The following is a 6,000-nucleotide window of genomic DNA, read 5'->3' as shown; positions in this document are numbered from 1 at the left end:
CCCTAATACAGAGAGTAAAACAGAATACTGTAGTGGTATTGAGGTAAGAAACCTGATGTGGGCTAAGAAACTCTCGTATCACAACTGTACCAAACTTGATACATCATATTGAACCAAATCTCTTTGTAATTAAGTCATATCGTTATGAAATCATTTTTGAATCGCATCGTATCGTGAACAGGAGTGAATCGTATCGCATCGTATCGACAGGAGCTTCAGTGTATCGTTAATGTATCGTATCGGTGGCAGCGTATCGAGATGCGTATCGAATCGGCCTCAGTGGTGGAGATATACAACCCTAGATTACACGTACCTTATAGAGGCACCGTTCAATGACCCTCAGAAAGCAGAATGTATCTATTCAGATGCTGTTTACAGCTCGTCTCTATCATAAACGGTTCAGAAGATATTTCATGTTTAGTAAAACATCTGCCAGCGTTAGCATGCTACGTTCGGTTTAGCATTGATGCTAACGCTCGGTTTAGCATCGCTGCTACCGCTCTGAGCATCTGGCCCCGTACTACGTGACTTCACGTGGCTACCCTTGTTGTCATAAATGCACCATTCAAGGACCCTCGGAAAGCGGAGAATCTGACGATTCAGATGCAGTTTACAGCTCGTCCCTATCAGGTTCAGAAGTTATTTAGCCTGATGTTGTGCTCCTCTCTAGAGGGTTACAAGTTGTAAGTCAACTTTAATCGTCATTTACGTGCCTTTCCTCAATTATCTGGACTATGAAACTTTGGGAGATTGTTTTTGAATGTAATTTCTTTGAAATTAGCAAAAAACATTTTTTTTGAGTTTTTATTGATTTTCCACGTTATCAGCTGATTATCTAAAAATAGAACGTTGCGACTTCCGACTCATTTCGCCAGAGCGGGTCACAAATATATATTGCCGCTTAATACATTGCTTTACTCCTCTTTCTATGTGCCATTTTTACTGTAGAACAGGCTAGAACACCGTTTGTTTACTATGGTCACTTCCGTCCCTCCCACACACCGTTTTACGGTCAGTTGTTGAAATTTGAGTCCTTTATGTCTTACTACCTTAGGAACTCTCAAGTAACTTTTTTGATTTCCCCGGTTTGACCGTTTTGAACAGCCGTAGACAGCGCAGACAGTAGGCATTTTCCTATTGTTTTCCTGCGGGCAAAACACTTCCTGCCCTCCATCTGCAGTCGTGACGTTCCACGTGACGTCACCTGAAAACCACCTATTGTTGTCAGCACCTCATCACCGCTGGTGTCTCTTATTTGTGGCCGCTGCCGGCGCCACCCTAATTAGATGTAACAATCTGCACTTTGTATCAAATTAGACAGAATGTTCATATTTTAGACACTTAAGAAAAACAATTATACTCTAATAAAACCATGAAGGTTCTCAGTCATCCAGGTCATCTTAGTTATGCACTAGTTATGCATTAGTGATGCACGATATGAAAAATTTCAACCGATACCGATAACCAATAAATTCACATATTTATATTTAACATAATAGGCTCTAGCCTATCTATAACAGCTAACAAAAGATCTGGCTCTTCAACTTTTCTTTTTTTTTCTTTTTTGTCATATCACACAAATATTTGTGGTAATTTGCTGTGAATAAAAAATAGCAGCAAAAGACACTCATAGGCCAAACATTTACCATATGAAATTAATAAATCAAAAGCACTGACATATCAATACAATTGAAACAAAAGGTGCATCCCTCAGGAAAATTGTTTAACAGAACTATAACTGGTTTATCTACAAATAACAAGATTCATATTCAAGTATTTATGCATAAGAAATACATATATTCAACCTAAAGCGCATGAGGGGGTATAGGTACATGCGCGGATATTTTACGACTGTACTATGTACTGTACTGAATGTGTGATTCGCTCCAAGCAACAGTGGTAAAGCAGCTAAAAGCTGTTTTAATTAGGGCCGGGACTTTAACGCGTTAATTATGATTAATTAATTACACAAAAATGAACATGTTAAAAAATTTACGCATTTTAATCACATTTATTTTTGCACCGCGGAACGTTTCTCACTGGATGAGTTTCAGGCATACTGATTACACTGGAGCACAATAATCTAACATACATAATACATACATCCATGCACTGATCACTGCAAGGGAGAGAGGAGGTGAAGAGAGACAACAACACTGTTACCTGTTGTGTACTGGCCTCAGGCTGTACCATTGCTAACACACAGAAACCAGTGAGTAACGAGTTAAAAAGCCGCCGTCACTGAGCTTCCTGAGGAGTTGTAATGCAGCCTGACTGCAGCTCAGACCGACCCGGTGCCTCAGCACGGCGGTCAAGCTTTGATAAACACACCGGACCGCGCTGGTTTACAGTATCCTGCCGTAGTTTAGCCGGTCGCTACTGGAGCTTCATTAAAAAATAAAAAAAATTTTAAAAGCGCTCGTCGCAGTGGAGCTGAGAACAGCGGAGCTTCCTCTGCTGCAGCTGATCAGCTGACATGTGGTCGAGACGTACAGTGGGTACTAGTTTCGGTAGCACTACATAATACGGCCCGCGACTTACAGCGTACCTACCGCTCTCTTGCCGCGTAGGTTGCCGCTTATTTCACACAAGTACTGAGTAACTGCAGCTCACTTTCCCCCCTGTTTCCCCCGTGCATTTACAGTGTAACTAGGCTGCGTCTTAGCGCGTAATTTACATCCTGCTTCACACCAACTTCCACAGAAGTACAGAGTAACTCTCGCTGTTTTACAGTTTAACTAGGCTGCGTCTTGGCACGTAACTCCTGTCCTACTTTACACCAAATTACACAGTAACTCTCGCTCACTCCGCCACTAATTACCCCGCATTTTACAGTATAACTAGGCTGTGTCTTAGAGCGTAACTCCCGTACAATTACGTCCTACTTTCCCCGGACTTACAGTGTAACTCCTGCCAGGTACATTAGAAATTAAATAGTCTACTGTACAATATGAGCACAGTTGCAATCCATGTTTTCCAAAAGTGTCAGCAGCGACATTTCACCTCTATTTCAGAGATTTATTATTCATTATTTAATTGTATGGTTTGGAATAGGTGAGAAATGGGTATAGAGTGTGGACATTTTCCAATACAGTAACAGGCTGGCTGGTATCAAACTTACCTCTCTAAAATGCACATCTATGAAAGTCTAGTTCTGTCATCCAAGGGCAAAACACAAACTATACAGTAATACATCCACAATAATGAGTCATTCGGAGAGTTAGAAAATGTTTTTATTATTTATTAACCAGAAAACACATGACACATCCACATCCATGATCATTCATAAACTTTAAGTACAGTAAGTAGCCTACTGTAAGTGAGCACTGTTACTCCCTCCTTACGCTGCACCTATACAGTAGCTGTCATGCACCTATACACTACTTGTCTTAGAGTTACCCAGTAAGTAGAGGGTAACGGGCTGTATTATAAAGTAATGGCTGTTACTCCCTCCTTACGCTGCACCTACAGTCTAATACCACTGTAATTACTGTCCAAGTAGAGCCAGTGAGTTAAAACACAGTCAGCCTACTTAAAGGAGCATTATCGCAAATACAGCAGTAATAGCATAAAATAAGCTGAAATATGCAAAAGATGGGTCGGGGGGAGCCATAACTAAATTTACAAAAAAAAATCGCCAACAGTATAGTGTCCGTGGGGCAAATGCAGCATTTGTCTTTGTTATGATCCAAGCCGGCCCGGCGCTTGCTGCGTTAAAATGCACTCGGAACTCGCAAATCCGACCCCCGAACCGGACAAATATGCAACAGTAAGTAATGTAGCAGTGTTAGGCTGCTCACAGTCACTGAATCGCTGGTAGAACACTTTGTCTCCAAGTCCCTGTGTCTTTCTTCAGCTGTCCTCTCAGCGTTATTAAGGAGGAGGACGTTTCAGTTGTTGTTGTCGTTGTTGTGGTTGTGCGCGACGTAGAGCTGCCGCTTCCAGTAGCGAGTTTTCTTTTTCCCGCGATTGCACGTTCATTCGGCCTGGTGAGGAGGGAGGAGGGGGAAGGGAGAAGGAGGGGGGGCGGGGGGGGACTAAACGAGGCTGCTCTCTCTCTCTGACAGCTGCCCACTTGTTTATATCTGATAAGCTCCGCCTGGCTCCATCTAGTGGCCGAATTTTGCGATAATACTCCTTTAAATGTGTCACGAGATAACATCATCTGAAAGTACAGTAATATAAAGACAAAACTAACTTCAGTGTCCCTGAAAACATTAAATAACAGATTTCTAATGGCTGTTGTTGTTAACATTTATGTTCAGTGTTGAACCTTTATTGAGATCCGTTTGGTCCTTCTAAGTCTAAAATAATCAGTGAAGTCAGTTTCATTTGACAAATGTGCTTTCTAAGTTAGAAGTCAAGTGGAAAAGATCATTGTGATACTACTATCACACTAGATTGTGACACCCAGTGATGACGAATCCTCTGGTCACACACCACTCGCAACGTTACACACACACACAGCAGTAGCAGCAGCAGCTACAACACCGTCTTTTGACCAGAGTCTCCCTCATTAACACACTGTCCGACCAAACAGCCTCCACTCACGCACACAACCAGACACACGGGAGACCAGACCAGCCATACTGTACAATCACGGACGGAAAACACCGTTAAAAAAAAAAAACTCATCCGTGGTCTCAGTCCACCACACGTCCGAGCGGACACACAGCTGATCAAACCATTTCTTACCTTCACTCTGGTGTCTAAAACAGGCAGCAGCATCATCAGCATCCAGCACCAACAGTTTATTAATCCACAGATCGATATTATTCCCGTTTTGATCGTTACTCGCGGTCTGCCCGTTTCCTCCGTTTGCATTGTGTGAAAGAAAAAAAAAAGTTTTTAGCCGCGGTAGCAGCCGTAGCCTCCCGGCTCCACCGTGTTGTTTCCCCGGTCTCCTCCCACCGGGACACGGCTGCTGCTCAGCTCGGACGCGGTGTCACGGCGCCGGGCGGTCTGGACCGGGTCTGGACTCGGTACCAGGTCCAGAGATGATTCACTGTCTCTGCTACTGCTTCTCCTGTCAGGACACTTGAAGCTAAAGCTAAGCTAAAGCTAAGCTAACGTTAGCTAAAAACTTTATTTATTTTTTTCACACAATGCAAATGGATGCAACAGGCTGACCGGTAACGAGATGTAAACAGAGCAGCATGGTGGATTATAACCTGTTGCAGCTGGATGACTGCTGCTGCTGGGACTGTTTTAGACACCAAGAGTGAAGGTAAGAAATATTTCCTTTAGGTTTATCAGCTGTGTCGGTGCTGAGGACTGGGGTGTGTGGTGGAGTGTGTTTGAGGTCACGTTTAGGTCGTGTATCAGAGACGGTCAGTGAAGTCCAGCTCTCCTGCCATGGGGCGTGGTCTCTTTGCCTGCAGCACGACCACATCGCGACACGCCCCCCACCGTCCGGAAGCAGAGAAAACTGCTCATTTATTGACAACTTTGATGCAGAATTGTATATACTTAACGACTTTTTTAGTCCTCCAAATTTGACAGAGTGGTTAATAATATATTTTCCTGTGGTATTATAAACTTAAAACACATATTTATTCTTGGTTTACCCGGTCTTTAAAAAAAAAAAAAAAGCAAATAAGCTGACGAAAAGATGCAAATTGCCACTTCACTTCTTGTCGATGTATTATTTGCGGGGGCTTTCGGGGGATCTGGTGACGGTGGAGGATCTGGGACTGATTCACTGTGGACCACCACCAGTCTGATCAGGTCCAGCACAGCAGCTGCAGCTCTGCCCCGCTGTCACATTCACACATCTCGCGTATCAGCGCAATCTCGTTTACATCCTAAACCGACAGGAGAATAATGAGACGTGACGGTAAATTAATGAAAATTAAAGTATAATAACGTACAGACAGGGCTCTCAAGTCTCACGCATTTGGCGTGTGACACACCCATTCCCACCCGTTCACACGCTCACACGCCACACATTGTATTTCTCACGCATTTAAATTACCACGGTGACGTCCACCAGTCGCTTTA

Source organism: Trachurus trachurus (assembly GCF_905171665.1).
Source record: "Trachurus trachurus genome assembly, chromosome: 7".
NCBI lineage: Eukaryota > Metazoa > Chordata > Actinopteri > Carangiformes > Carangidae > Trachurus > Trachurus trachurus.
This window is presented reverse-complemented; position numbering follows the sequence as displayed.